This window comes from Hypanus sabinus, chromosome 19 (genome assembly GCF_030144855.1).
Source record: "Hypanus sabinus isolate sHypSab1 chromosome 19, sHypSab1.hap1, whole genome shotgun sequence".
Taxonomy (NCBI): Eukaryota; Metazoa; Chordata; class Chondrichthyes; order Myliobatiformes; family Dasyatidae; genus Hypanus; species Hypanus sabinus.
In genome coordinates this window covers 69,239,840-69,252,640 of record NC_082724.1, presented here as the reverse complement: position 1 = coordinate 69,252,640, position 12,801 = coordinate 69,239,840, and positions in this window count along the sequence as shown.

The window sequence follows — 12,801 nt, the reverse complement described above, 5'->3', positions numbered from 1 at the left end:
TTGGGAATGCATGGGTGTAATTAGGCAACAGAGGCCTACTGGGCTGGAAGAGCCTGTTAACCTGCTCTACCTCTAAATAAAAATAAAAATCCCAGTTGATGTTCATTTTTTTGCAACTAGAAGGAAAGGAGGTTAGACCTATGAACAGTGTTCTCTTGGGTAAGTAGAGGGCTACTTCAAAGAAAATCCTCGTTGTGGGAGAGGCAGAGCATTTGAAAGCAGATAAGAGTAAACTACTAAACTTGGTAAACTGTTTTATTATTGCATATGCAATGAAGTACTTTTCCCAATTAATAAAGAAGCACAAGAATTAACATTCCGTGATCTCCCTTTTAAAGTAGTTCATAATCAATTTACTTATTTTGGGATTACAGTCACAAGGAAGTTTAAAGATCTTTTTCGTGAAAACTTTGCCAATCTTTCATATACTATAAAACAGAGTCTGTTACAATGGTCACCTCTATCTATGTCTTTGGTAGGTCGTATTAATGTTGTTAAAATGTTTGTTCTCCCTAAACTTTTATATTTATTTCAATCAATCCCAATTTTTATTCCTAAATCTTTTTTTGATTCCTTACACTCTATTATTTTGTCATATCTGTGGAAGAATAAGCGTTCTAGAATTAATAAAGTTTATCTCCAAAAATCTAAAAAAGAGGGTGGCATGGCTTTACCTAACTTTCGTTTATATTACTGGGCAGCCAATATACGTTGTGCTACCTTTTGGTTTTTCTTCCATGGCCAACCCGAGTGCCCTAATTGGGTGGCAATGGAGTTGAGCTCCACTAAAGATTTATCTATCTCTGCACTTCTTGGCTCTGTACTCCCTAGTAGTTTGTCCAGATTAATAGTTAATCCTCTTGTTAGACACACTTTGCGTATATGGGCTCAGTTTAGGAAATTTTATGGTTTCCATGGTTTTTCCTTTTCTAGCCCTATCTTACATAATCACCTTTTTTTTACCTACTACGTATGATTCAGCATTCCATGATTGGTATAGGAAGGGCATTAGACATTTTGAAGAACTTTTTATTGATAATCACTTCGCTTCTTTTCAACAGCTCTCTGTTAAGTTCAATCTGCCCAATGCTCATTTTTTTTTAGATATCTCCAAATTAGACACTTTATTAATCCTTTAATTCCTAACTTCCCTGAAATGCCTGAGAAAAATGTTATTTCTTTCTGTTAATCCACTAGGTAAAGGTTTAATATCATTTATTCGTGATAAATTAGCAGCCTTACAATGTGCCCCTGTGGATAAAATTAAAATGGCATGGAAGCATGATTTAAATACCTCCTTATCTGATGAGACTTGGGACTCGATTCTCAAATGGGTTAATTCAACCTCTCTTTGTGCTCGCCATTACCTTTTACAGTTTAAGATTGTTCATAGAGCCCATATGTCTAAATCTAAACTATCTCGATTTTACCCTAACATTAGTCCGCTTTGTGATAAATGCAAAAGGGGCGAGGCCTCTCTCATTCATATGCACTGGTTTTGTCCTAGCTTGGAGAAATTTTGGAAAGATGTCTTCATAACGTTATCGTATATTTTGAATCACCACCTAGAACCTAACACTTTAATTGCTTTGTTCGGTTTCTGGGGTGAGACAGATTTACGTCTGAGTTCGACTAAGTGTCGAATATTATTTTTTGCTTCTCTCCTGGTTAGACGTTTAATCCTCCTTAGATGGAGAGATGTTGCCCAGCCCACGCATGCTCAATGGCTTAACGATATTATGGCCTGCTTAGACCTTGAAAAAATTCATTACTCAGTTCTTAATTTGGATATAAAGTTTCATAAGGTCTGGGGTCCTTTTATTGAGTACTTTCATAACCTTCCTCTTAACTAAGGTTTTTTTTCGGTCCCTTGCTTTCAGCTCCTTTTTTTTTGGTAGTAGGCATCAATATCTTCTGTTGCTAAGTGTATTTACAGTTTTGGGGGTTTGATTGTCCTGATTTATATTCTCTATTTTGTGTTGTAGTTGGTCTGGAGTTTTTTTTTTGTGTTGCAGGGCTTGGGGAGGATACTAATTTTACATGTCTTCAATTTGGGTGCTTTCTCAATTATCTTTTTTTGTACCATATTATTATTGTATGTTTATATTTGCACTCTATCAATGTTCTTCATTTTGATCTGGGGTTTTTTATCTGTAGTTATGTAGAAAATGTATAAAAAAACTAATAAAAAAAACTTTCTTTTGTATGCCAGCCACACAGATGATTTCATCATGGCAGTGCATTGAGATAGTACAAGACAAAATAATAGCAGAATGGAGAATGAAGTGTTCTAGTTACAGAGAACGTGCAGTGCAGGCAGACAATAAACTACAAAGTCACGACAAGTCCATCTTATCATACTAGTTTGATAGTCTCTTATAATCAGCAGTTAAGAGGTACTCATAGACTTAGTGGAAGGGTGGAGAAAGATGAAGCTATAAATTCCCCTGAAATGGACATTCTCATTGACCTCCAATGGTTTTGTAAATGTTGAACATCTCTCTGCATCAAAAATCTCGTTATTTTTAATTTCAAGAAGGCTATTCTATCGCAGAGTGCAGACGACTATTTTAAAAATCCATTATTGCAAGATTAAGCATGACTTCCCCAACAAAAGTTGAAATGAAACTATGAACGTTTATTATCATTAGTGTGAAACATTCTGCTTTATTTAAGAATTTCCCTATTCTCAAGTATTCAGGTTTTCTTACAAGCTTGCTTTAAAGCTCTGTAATTTCCCTTTTTGTGTATGAATGGGACACAGGAAAGAACATTGAGCCTGAATTGATGGGGAAAAATGAGTGACTTTTGCAACTAGTGGGAATGCCAAACCTGCAAGAGACTAATAGCTGGTCCAAGGTTGCACTTATTTGATCACTTCCAACAAGGTGTTGCTTGGCTTATAAAAGAAGTATCTGAAATTGGAATGCATTGAACTTCTCAATTTCCTCTGACCTCATCTCTTCCCATTCCTGTAACTCCTTCAGCTCTTTAACCAGGTACCATGGACCCCAATTCTATCAATTTGTTCGTTACCAAATTCATTAGCTCCACAGAATGACAGGGGATGAGAGGTGACCTGATAGAGGTGCATAAGATGGTGAGAGGCATTGATCGTGTGGATAGCCAGAGGTTTTTTTGCCAGGCCTGAAATGGCTAACAAGAGGGGGCATAGTTTTAAGGTGCTTGGAAGTAGGTACAAGCGGGATGTCGGAGGTGAATTTTTCACACAGAGAGTGGTGGGTGCACTCTCAGCGATGGTGGTGGAGGCGGATACAGTAGAGTCATTTAAGAGACTCTTAGATAGGTACATGGAGCTTCAAAAAATAGAGGGCTATGTGGTTAGGGTAATTCTAGGCCAAAGAACCTGTTTCTGTCCTAACATAGAGCACAGAACCTAAACCGCTACAGTACAATTCCTATGGCCCATAACCTACTCTAAGATCAATCTAACCTTTTCCTTCTGTTGGGTATTTAATATTTCAGTGATATTTTAAATATATTGAATCACAATAAAGAGAAAATCTGCAGATGCTGCAAATCCAAGCAATACACACAAAATGCTGGAGGACCTCAGCAGGCCATGTTCATGCCATCAGGTTGGCGGCTACCCAAACGGAATATAAGGTGTTGTTCCTCCAACCCCAGTGTGGCTCCCTCACTACTATTCAGGACCCCATACAATCCTTCCAGGTGAAGCGACAGTTCACCTGTGAGTCTGTTGGGGTCATATACTGTGTCTGGTGCTCCCAGAGTGGGCTCTTGCGTATCAGTGATACCCAACATAGATTTGGCCAAAAAAATGTGGCCACCCATTTTAATTCCACTTCCCATTCCCATTCCGATATATCTATCCTTGCCCTCCTCTATTGTTGCAATGAGGCCACACTCAGGTTGGAGGAAACACCTTATATTTCTGTCGGGGTAACTTCCAACCTGATGGCATGAACATTAATTTCTCAAACCTGGTAATGATGCCCCCCACTTTCACCATTAACCATCCCCTTTTCCCTTTCTCACTTTATCTCCTTACCTGCCCATCGCCACCCTCTGGTACTCCTCCCCCCTTTTCTTTCTTCCGTGGCCTTCTGTCTTCTCCTATTAGACACCCCTTCTCCAGCCCTGTAACTCTTTCGCCAATCACCTTCCCAGTGCTTTACCAACCGTTCCCTTCCCAGTTTCACCTATCAGTTGGTGTTTCTCTCTCCCCTCATCCCTACTTTTAAATCTACTCCTCATCTTTTTTTCTCCAGTCCTGCCGAAGAGTCTCGGCCTGAACCGTCAACTGCACTCTTTTCCATAGATACTGTCTGGCCTGCTGAGTTCCTCCAGCGTTTTGTGTGTGTTGCTTGTAAGTATATTCATTGATTAAGCATTATTGTTCATTTAAATAATCCATTATGGGTTATATGTAAAAGTAGTGAATGGCATACATCATAATGCGTACACCTTGCTAAAGTAAAAACAAAACCTAGATACATTCTCCTAGGCTCCCATCTTTTTCTTGCAATTGGCTTTAAGTTTCAGAGTTATAAAACTTAACACTTCCTACACAGCCCTCCATTTTTCAGTCATCCCTATGCTTATCTAAAGTTGATTAAATGCCCTTAAGTATCAGCCTCTACCACCACCTCGGCAGGGAATTCCATGAACCTTCACTCTCTGTGTAAAGCACAGCCTCTAACATGCCCCTGTACTTTCTTCAAAACACCTTAAAATTGTTCCCCCTCATATTAACCATTTTCACCCTGTGAAAAGTCTTCACTATCCACCTGATCCTCTTGTACACTTCAAAACACCTCTCATCCTCCTTCACTTCAAAGAGAAGGGCCCTAGCTGGCTTAACCCATCCTCGTAAGACATGTTCTCTAAACCAGGTGGCTTCCTGGTAAATCTTTTTTGCAGCTTCCACTTCCTTCCTATAATGAAGCAACCAGAATTGAACATAACACTTCAACTGTGGTATAATCGTGGTTTTATAGAGCAACACACCATAAGCTTCTTTAACAATCTGCATGGCAACTTTGAGATATCTATAGATATGATCCCAATATTTTGCTGTTCTATGTTCTATTAACTAAAATCTTCATGTTACAGGAGAGGTACCCAGGAACAACAGTGGTTTCAGGAAGATTGATTTGAATGATCCTAAAACAATCAATGGTTTTATGCAGTTATTCAATAGGCAGGAGGGAAAGGTTGCTCATTATAACATAACTAAGAGGATTGAGCTGATATTTGCAATTAAGAGGTTTAATAAGCTAGACACATGGCCTAGGTTCATATCTATAGAACACAGAACAGTACTGAAACAGGCTCTTTGGCCCACAATGTTGGGCCAAACCAATTAAATTATTAATAAAATGAACAACTAAACTAACCTCTTCTGTATACACAATGCCCATATCCTTTCATTTTCCTCATGTGCCTATCTGAACATCTCTTAGAAGTTCTAATCCATCTGCCTTTACCAGGACTCCAGGCATTCCAGACACTCAACACTCTCTGTAAAAAAAAAACTTGCCCTTCGCACCTCCTTTGAAATTACCCCTTCTGACCTTAAACACATGCTCTCCAGCATTGGAAATTTCAACCCTGGGAGAAAGATACTGTCTGTCTGTTCTACGTATCTCATAATCTTAATAACCTCTCTCAGACCCCCCTCCCCACCTCCCAACCTCTGCCGCTCCAGAAGAAACAATTCAAGTTTCTCTCGTTATAGCACAAGTATTCTAATCTGGGCAGCTTGGCGGTAAACCTGTTCTGCCATTTTCCAAAACCTCAACATCTTTCTTATATTGGGGCAACCAGAACTGTGTACAATACTCCAGATGCAGCCTAATTAGAGTTTTATAAGGGTACAACATGACTTTTGATCTCAGTGCCTTGACTAATTATGTTGTGTACTTGGATTTTCAGAAGGCCTTTGACAAGGTGCCATACATGAGCCTAATTAGCAAGCTACTAGCCCAGAGTATTACAGGAAAGATCCTAGCATGGATAAAGCAGTGGCTGATTGGCAGGAGGCAAAGAGTGGGAATAAAGGGAGCCTTATCTGGTTGGCTGCTGGTGACAAGTGGTGTGCCACAGGGGTCTGTGTTGGGACGGATTCTTTTTACAATAAATGTCAATGATCTAGATGATGCAAAGTTTGCAGATGATATGAAGATAGGTGGAAGGACAGGTAGTTTTGAAGAAGTAGAGAAGCTACAGAAGAACAGACAGATTAGGAGAATGGGCAAAAAATTGGCAGAGAGAATACGGTTTCTGAAAGTTTATGGTCATGCACTTCGGTAGGAGAAATGAAAGGACTGACTATTTTCTAAATGGAGAGAAAATACAAAAAATGGAGGCAGAAAGGGACTCAGGAATCCTTGTGCAGGATTCCCAAAAAGTTAATTTGCAGGTTATGTCTGCGGTGAGGATTTTAGCATTCATTTCACGAGGACTAGAATATAAAAGCAAGGATATAATGTTGAGACTTTATATAAAACACTGGTGAGGCCTCATTTGGAGTATTGTGAGCAATTTTGGGCCCCTTATCTTAGAAAGGATGTGTCAAAACTGGAGAGGGTTCATAGGAGGTTCACAAAAATGATTCCAGGATTAAATGGCTTGTCACATGAAGAGTGTTTGATGGCTCTGGGCCTGTTTTCACTGGAATTCAGAAGAGTGTATTGAAACCAATTGAATAGTGAAAGGCCCTGACAGAGTGGATGAGAAGAGGAGGTTTCCTATGGTGGGCCAATCTAAGACCATAGGACACAACTTCAGAATAGAGGGGCATACTTTTAGAATGGAGATGAGGAGAAATTTCTTTAGCCAGAGAATGGTGAATTTGTGGAATTCTTTGTCACAGGCAGCTGTGGAGGCTGAGTCTTTACATATACGTATTTAAGTCAGAGGTTGATAGATTCTTGATTGAACAGGACACGAAGGGGCATAGGGAGGAGGAAGGAGATTGGGGCTGAGAGGAAATTTGGATCAGCCATGATGAAATGGCAGAACAGACTCGACTGGCCAAATGGCCTAATTCTGCTCCTATTTTTTATGGCCTTATGGCAAGGATGCAATATGTGTCCTTAACCACCTGTGTAGACACTTTCAGGGAACTATTGTTGTGTTCTTTATATTAATATGTACTATGGGTTTCTAGTAAAGAACCATATTCTGGAAGAAATATAACTTCCATTTAACAGCAACAACCACACATGTCTTACAGCGCCATGCTTCCAGATCTTTCTATCATTTCTGCGCATGCTCAGAACGTTTCCTTTCCTTATAAAGAGAAATAATTAGCAACCTTAACCAGAGCAAATGCATAATTTAACATGTCTCTATCAGTCTCTCTGGGGTTTACGAACACGAGTAGACCTTCTCAGTGGTTCTCACAGTTCTTGTGTTTTGTTGTTATTTTCATGTTTTGTCTGGTCTGCATCAGTTAACGGAAACTCTGAAGTTGGCTCTTTCTTGAGGTCTTTGCGATTTCTTCTTAACACTGCTTCTTCTTCTGTTTGGACCATGTACAATCTGCATTGTACTTCTTCAAGTACTGTAACTTTCTTAATTCCTTCCACTTCCATTTGTAATGAAATAGGAATCTTCTTTCCTTTATCTAATTCATTCACTAATGGTGTGATCTCTTTTTTATGCTGAGACTTCATTATTTCAATAAAACCTCTCAGTTCCTTCACTTGTGCTTTCACTTCTTCAATTGGATCCTGATTCTTGTCACTCTTTGGCTTCAGATCAGTGTTGTACTGTACCGGCAAGTTTGGCCTCTGATCTCCTGCAGAGGTGAGATAGTGATGGAATGCATGGCCCATTGATGCATGTGTGTTACTTCTAGAGGGCAAAATGCAACTCCTGGTTTTGGTGGCAACACTGGTACCAGTCAGATGCTGGTAACAAAGGGATGGGTCTGGGAGCTCTCTTTATGACTTCTAGCCTTTCCATTCTGTCAAGCTCTGTTTTCAGTTGGTAACGTAATGCAAAAGGCACTTTTCTACATGGATGTACTATGGGTAGCACTGTGTTGTCAACTTTAATCGTAAGCTCTCCTGGCAGACAACCAAGCCCTTTGAACAAGTCCTCATACTCTTTCATCAAGTCACTGTATTCTGACTCTGTGTCACTGTCCAGGACTAAAACTCTTTTCACCAAATTCAGTCTCTCACAGGCAGATAAACCCAGTATTGACTGTACATTCTTTGGCACGACCACAAATGAAAGCATGTGCTCAATATTTTTGTGTGATACTTTTGCTGCACATGTTCCTTTAACTGGAATGTCTGCACCTGAATACCCAGTCACTTTTATATTTGTCTTATGTAACATTGGTCTTGGCATTAAACTCAGATTCTGCAAGAACATTTACTTGTGCTCCAAGTTTAAACAGAATATTGTTTTGGTTCATTTTCAATGGAATAGTCCAGCCATTCTTACTTTGTTTGTTTTCACAAAGCACATCGATATAAAACTCCTCAAGTTAATTTTCAAGCACTGCATTTACTTGTTTTATTTTCTTTCTACTTCTGCAACAGTGTGAAAAATGATTACTCTCACCACAGTCGTTGCACATTTTCCCATATACTGGACACTGTTTTGGCCGATGCTGCCCCCACAGTGATCACATTGCTTTTTTCTCTCAAATGACATAGAAGCATAGAAACATAGAAAACCTATAGCACAACACAGGCCCTTCGGCCCACAAAGTTGTGCCATTCATGTCGCTACCTCAGAAATACTAGTCTTACCTATAGCCCTCTATTTTACAAAGCTCCATGTACCTATCTAAAAGTCTCTTAAAAACCGTATTGTATCCGCCTCCACCCCCATTGCCGGCAGCCCATTTAACACATTCACCACTCTCTGTGTAAAAACCTTACCCTTGACATCTCCTCTGTATCTACTCCCCAGCACCTTAAACCCGTGTCCTCTTGTGGCAACCATTTCAGCCCTGGGAAAAAGCCTCTGACTATCCACACAATCAATGCCTCTCATTATCCTGTGCACCTCTATCAGGTCACCTCTCATTCTCCGTCACTCCAAGGAGAAAAGGCCGAGTTCACTCAACCTATTCTCATAAGGGATGCTCCCCAATCCAGGCAACATCCTTGTAAATCTCCTCTGCACCCTTTCTATGCTATCCACATCCTTCCTGTAGTGAGGTGACCAGACATCTTGCTCTCTTTCGGTTTTGTTATCATTTTATTATTTTTTTCTAATATATTTGCACTTGCAGCTCTCAATGAAAAGTTCTTTAGCCTGTGACATCACTGCTTCCGAAGCTTTGCAGAGCAACAAAGCTTTTTCCAAGTCTAAGTCTTGTTCTCTTAACAGTCTTTCTCTCAGACCATTATCCCGAATGACACAAACAATCCTGTTTTTAACGAGAGTCTGTCAGGTCTCCAAACTCGCATGTTTTACTATGGTGTCTCAACTCAGTAACATATTGATCAATAGTCTCACCAGCACTCTACTTGCATGTAAAAAACTTATATAGCTCATACATCACATTATGCTTCGGTATACAAAATGCTCCAAATTTGTCCATTATTGATTTTAGATTTAAATTATCTCTATTTTTAAAAGTAAAATGGTTATATACCTCAACTGTGTCATCATCTATTATGTGGAATAGAAGTGTAGTTCTCATTTTTTCTGTTTTTCTATCCACTCTGATCACCGATAAATATATTTCAAAACATTGCTTAAATTTTCTCTAGTTCTCAGCTACGTTCCCAGACAATTGAAGTGTCAATGGAAATTGCAGCCCTTCCATTTGCAAAACTGTTAGCAAACACCAAAACAGTTCGAACTCTTTTCGATTATCTTCGATTCGCCCATGTTAGGTAATGTATTATTCTCCCAGACCAACTTTGACACCATGTTGTGTTCTTTATATTAATACGTACCGTAGGTTTCTAATAAAGAACCGTATTCTGGAAGAAATAGAACTTATATTTAACAACGACAATCACACATGTGTCTTACAGCGCCATGCTTTCAGATCTTTCTATCATTTCTGCACATGCTCAGAACTCTCTCCAATCATGTTCTTACACGTGATTTCACCACAGCTACGAACTGGGACCCCAACTGCTCATCCACACTGTTAAAGGTCTTTCCTTATGAGAGAGGATAAAGGAGAAGGAGCTATTGATAGTGTTATGAATATGCCACGACTCTGAGGGGCTGAAGGGTACAAAGTAGCCCCCACTTTCTTGAGAATCGCAAGATTGGTATTAATTCGGGTCTGGGACCCAGGAAATGAGAGAATCCTCAAGGTTTTGGAATTTGTCCTGGCCTCCACGAGACAAAGCCATGGATAATGGCCATTGTCTCTTGGAGACGGAATTCTGTATTGAGTACTGTCCCATTCATTGAAACCCCTCAGGGGATGACCAAAGTGGGCTGGTTGAGGGATTGCATCATCCCAACCTGATTGACATCTGAGACCCCGTGAGTAAGGATAAAAGCGGGTCTGGGGGAACAACTCCTTCAGACGCACCAGGAGAAACACTAGAAATCCCGTGACAGCGTTTAATAGTGACAGCCGGTGGGGGGCTCGCGTGCGTCCTTTTCCCTTGCCTGGGAATTGGTGGGCTTGCCACGGAAGAACAGCTTTAGCTAAAGGACCGGCCACACCAACGGAACTCTCGAAGGATCGAAATCATAAAAAGGAAAAGCTGGCAAGTTTCTAAAAATCTCTCTTGACTCCAACCAAAGGCTGCAGCCTGAATGAACTGAGTGACTTTTATATTTCCATCGGACAATACATTATCCCCTAGACAACAATAGAGCTTATTTCTTATTGATTATTATTACACCGCACTTTTAGATTTAGTATTGACGACGTATATTATCTGTATGTTTGCATTGATATTATTTTGTGTATTTTTACTAATAAATATTGTTAAAATAGTACCATCAGACTTCAACAGACCTCTCTACCTTTGCTGGTAAGTGACCCAGTTACGGGGTTCGTAACAATAGCATTAAGGAAAGAGGTAGGGAAGTGGTAATGAAGGTGCAGCTGGAACATAAACAGTAGGATGGACCCAATGCCTGAATTCCCTATGTCCCTGCTGTAGAGTTAAAGTTTCAAAGTACATTTATTATCAAAGTGTGAGGCTTCTCTTCCCACAGACAGCCGCAAAGCTCTCTGTAATACCTTGAGGTTCAAGATCATAACTGATTATCTACTTCAACACCATTTTTTTCGGTGCTATCTCCATATTCTTCTATTCTTTCAACATTCAGGAAACGATTTACTTCTGTTTGGAATGAACTCAATGATTGGTTCTCCACAACTATACATAATGGAGAACTCTAGTAATTTTCCACCCTTTGACTGAAGAAATTTCTCCTCATCCCCATCCTTCTTGAACGAGCCAAGGGAAATACACATCCCTCTGGTATTATTATTTATCAAATTACTCCCAGAGATGGCACAGTGACTAGGAGAGCTGCTATCTCATAGCTCCAGTGATTCAGAGTCAATCCTGTGAAGTATGGATGCTTTCCAGGCGACCCTGAATACTTCAATTCCTTTCATGTCCGAAAGGTGTGCTAGATTAATTGGCTGCTGTAAGATAATGATGATGGTAATAATAATAATAATAATAATAATAATAATAATAACAACAACAACTACAACAACAACACCACCACCACCACCACCAACAACAACAAAAACAACAACAACAACAATAATAATAATAATAATAAGTACTTTATTGATCCCAGGACGATAATGATGATGATGATAATAATAATACATACATACTTTATTGATATATGTACCTCTAGTGCATAGGAAAGTGATAGAATCTATGGTGGGAGGAGGCAAGTTCTTGGCATCGTGAGGAGAATCAGTTATGGAAGAAATGAGTGCAGAATGGCATAGTCCCAGTGGATTGATTGGCCTGCTTCTATGTCACATGGAAATACAGTATCAACACTCAAAGATTTATTGCTCTCATAGTCCACCAGTGTTCAGTTGATAGTATTTGCCAGACTTCAAGAGGTGAAGTTTTTATCCAACCCTTGGAGATTATCATGTCACGGTAACAAAACAGTTAGTGCAACACTATTTAAGCTCAGGTTGATCTGGATTTTGGAGTTCAATTCCGGCACTGTAAGCAGCTTGTACATTTTCCACATGGGTTTCCTCCGGGTGCTCCAGATTCCTCCCATAGTCCAAAACAATCCACTTATTTAACAGTCGCCTAATCACAGGGGACAATTTACAATCACCATTTGATTAACTAGGCAAGTACATCTTTGTCCTCTGATTAGGTTAAATACTGTAAGTAGGTTGCTGAGTAGCATGGCTCTTTGGACTGGTAGGGTCTGTTCTGTGCTGTATCTCCAAATTAAAAAGTAATTAAAATCGTGAGCACAGAACATAGGTTGCTACCTTACATAATGGAGATCCCCATGGAAACAACTGCACAATCAGAGACTCAATCATCTTGATGGGACCACAACTCCCTGTGCCCTCCCAGATGGGGATAAATGATCTCTGGAGTCCTAGGTCAATATCACTAACTGTAGATTAGTAGTTAAACAAGCACTTTACACAATGAGAGATCAATGATCGAGGTTTGATTCCTGCCACTCTCTGTAAGGAGTTTGTATGTTCTTCCCGTGACCATGTGGGTTTCCTGTGGGTGCTCCGGTTTCCTCACACACTCCAAAGACGAACAGGTTAGAGTTGGTAAGTTGTGGGCATGCTATGTTGGTGCCTGGAGCACGGTGACTTGACACAATGACGCATTTCACCGAATCCTTCAA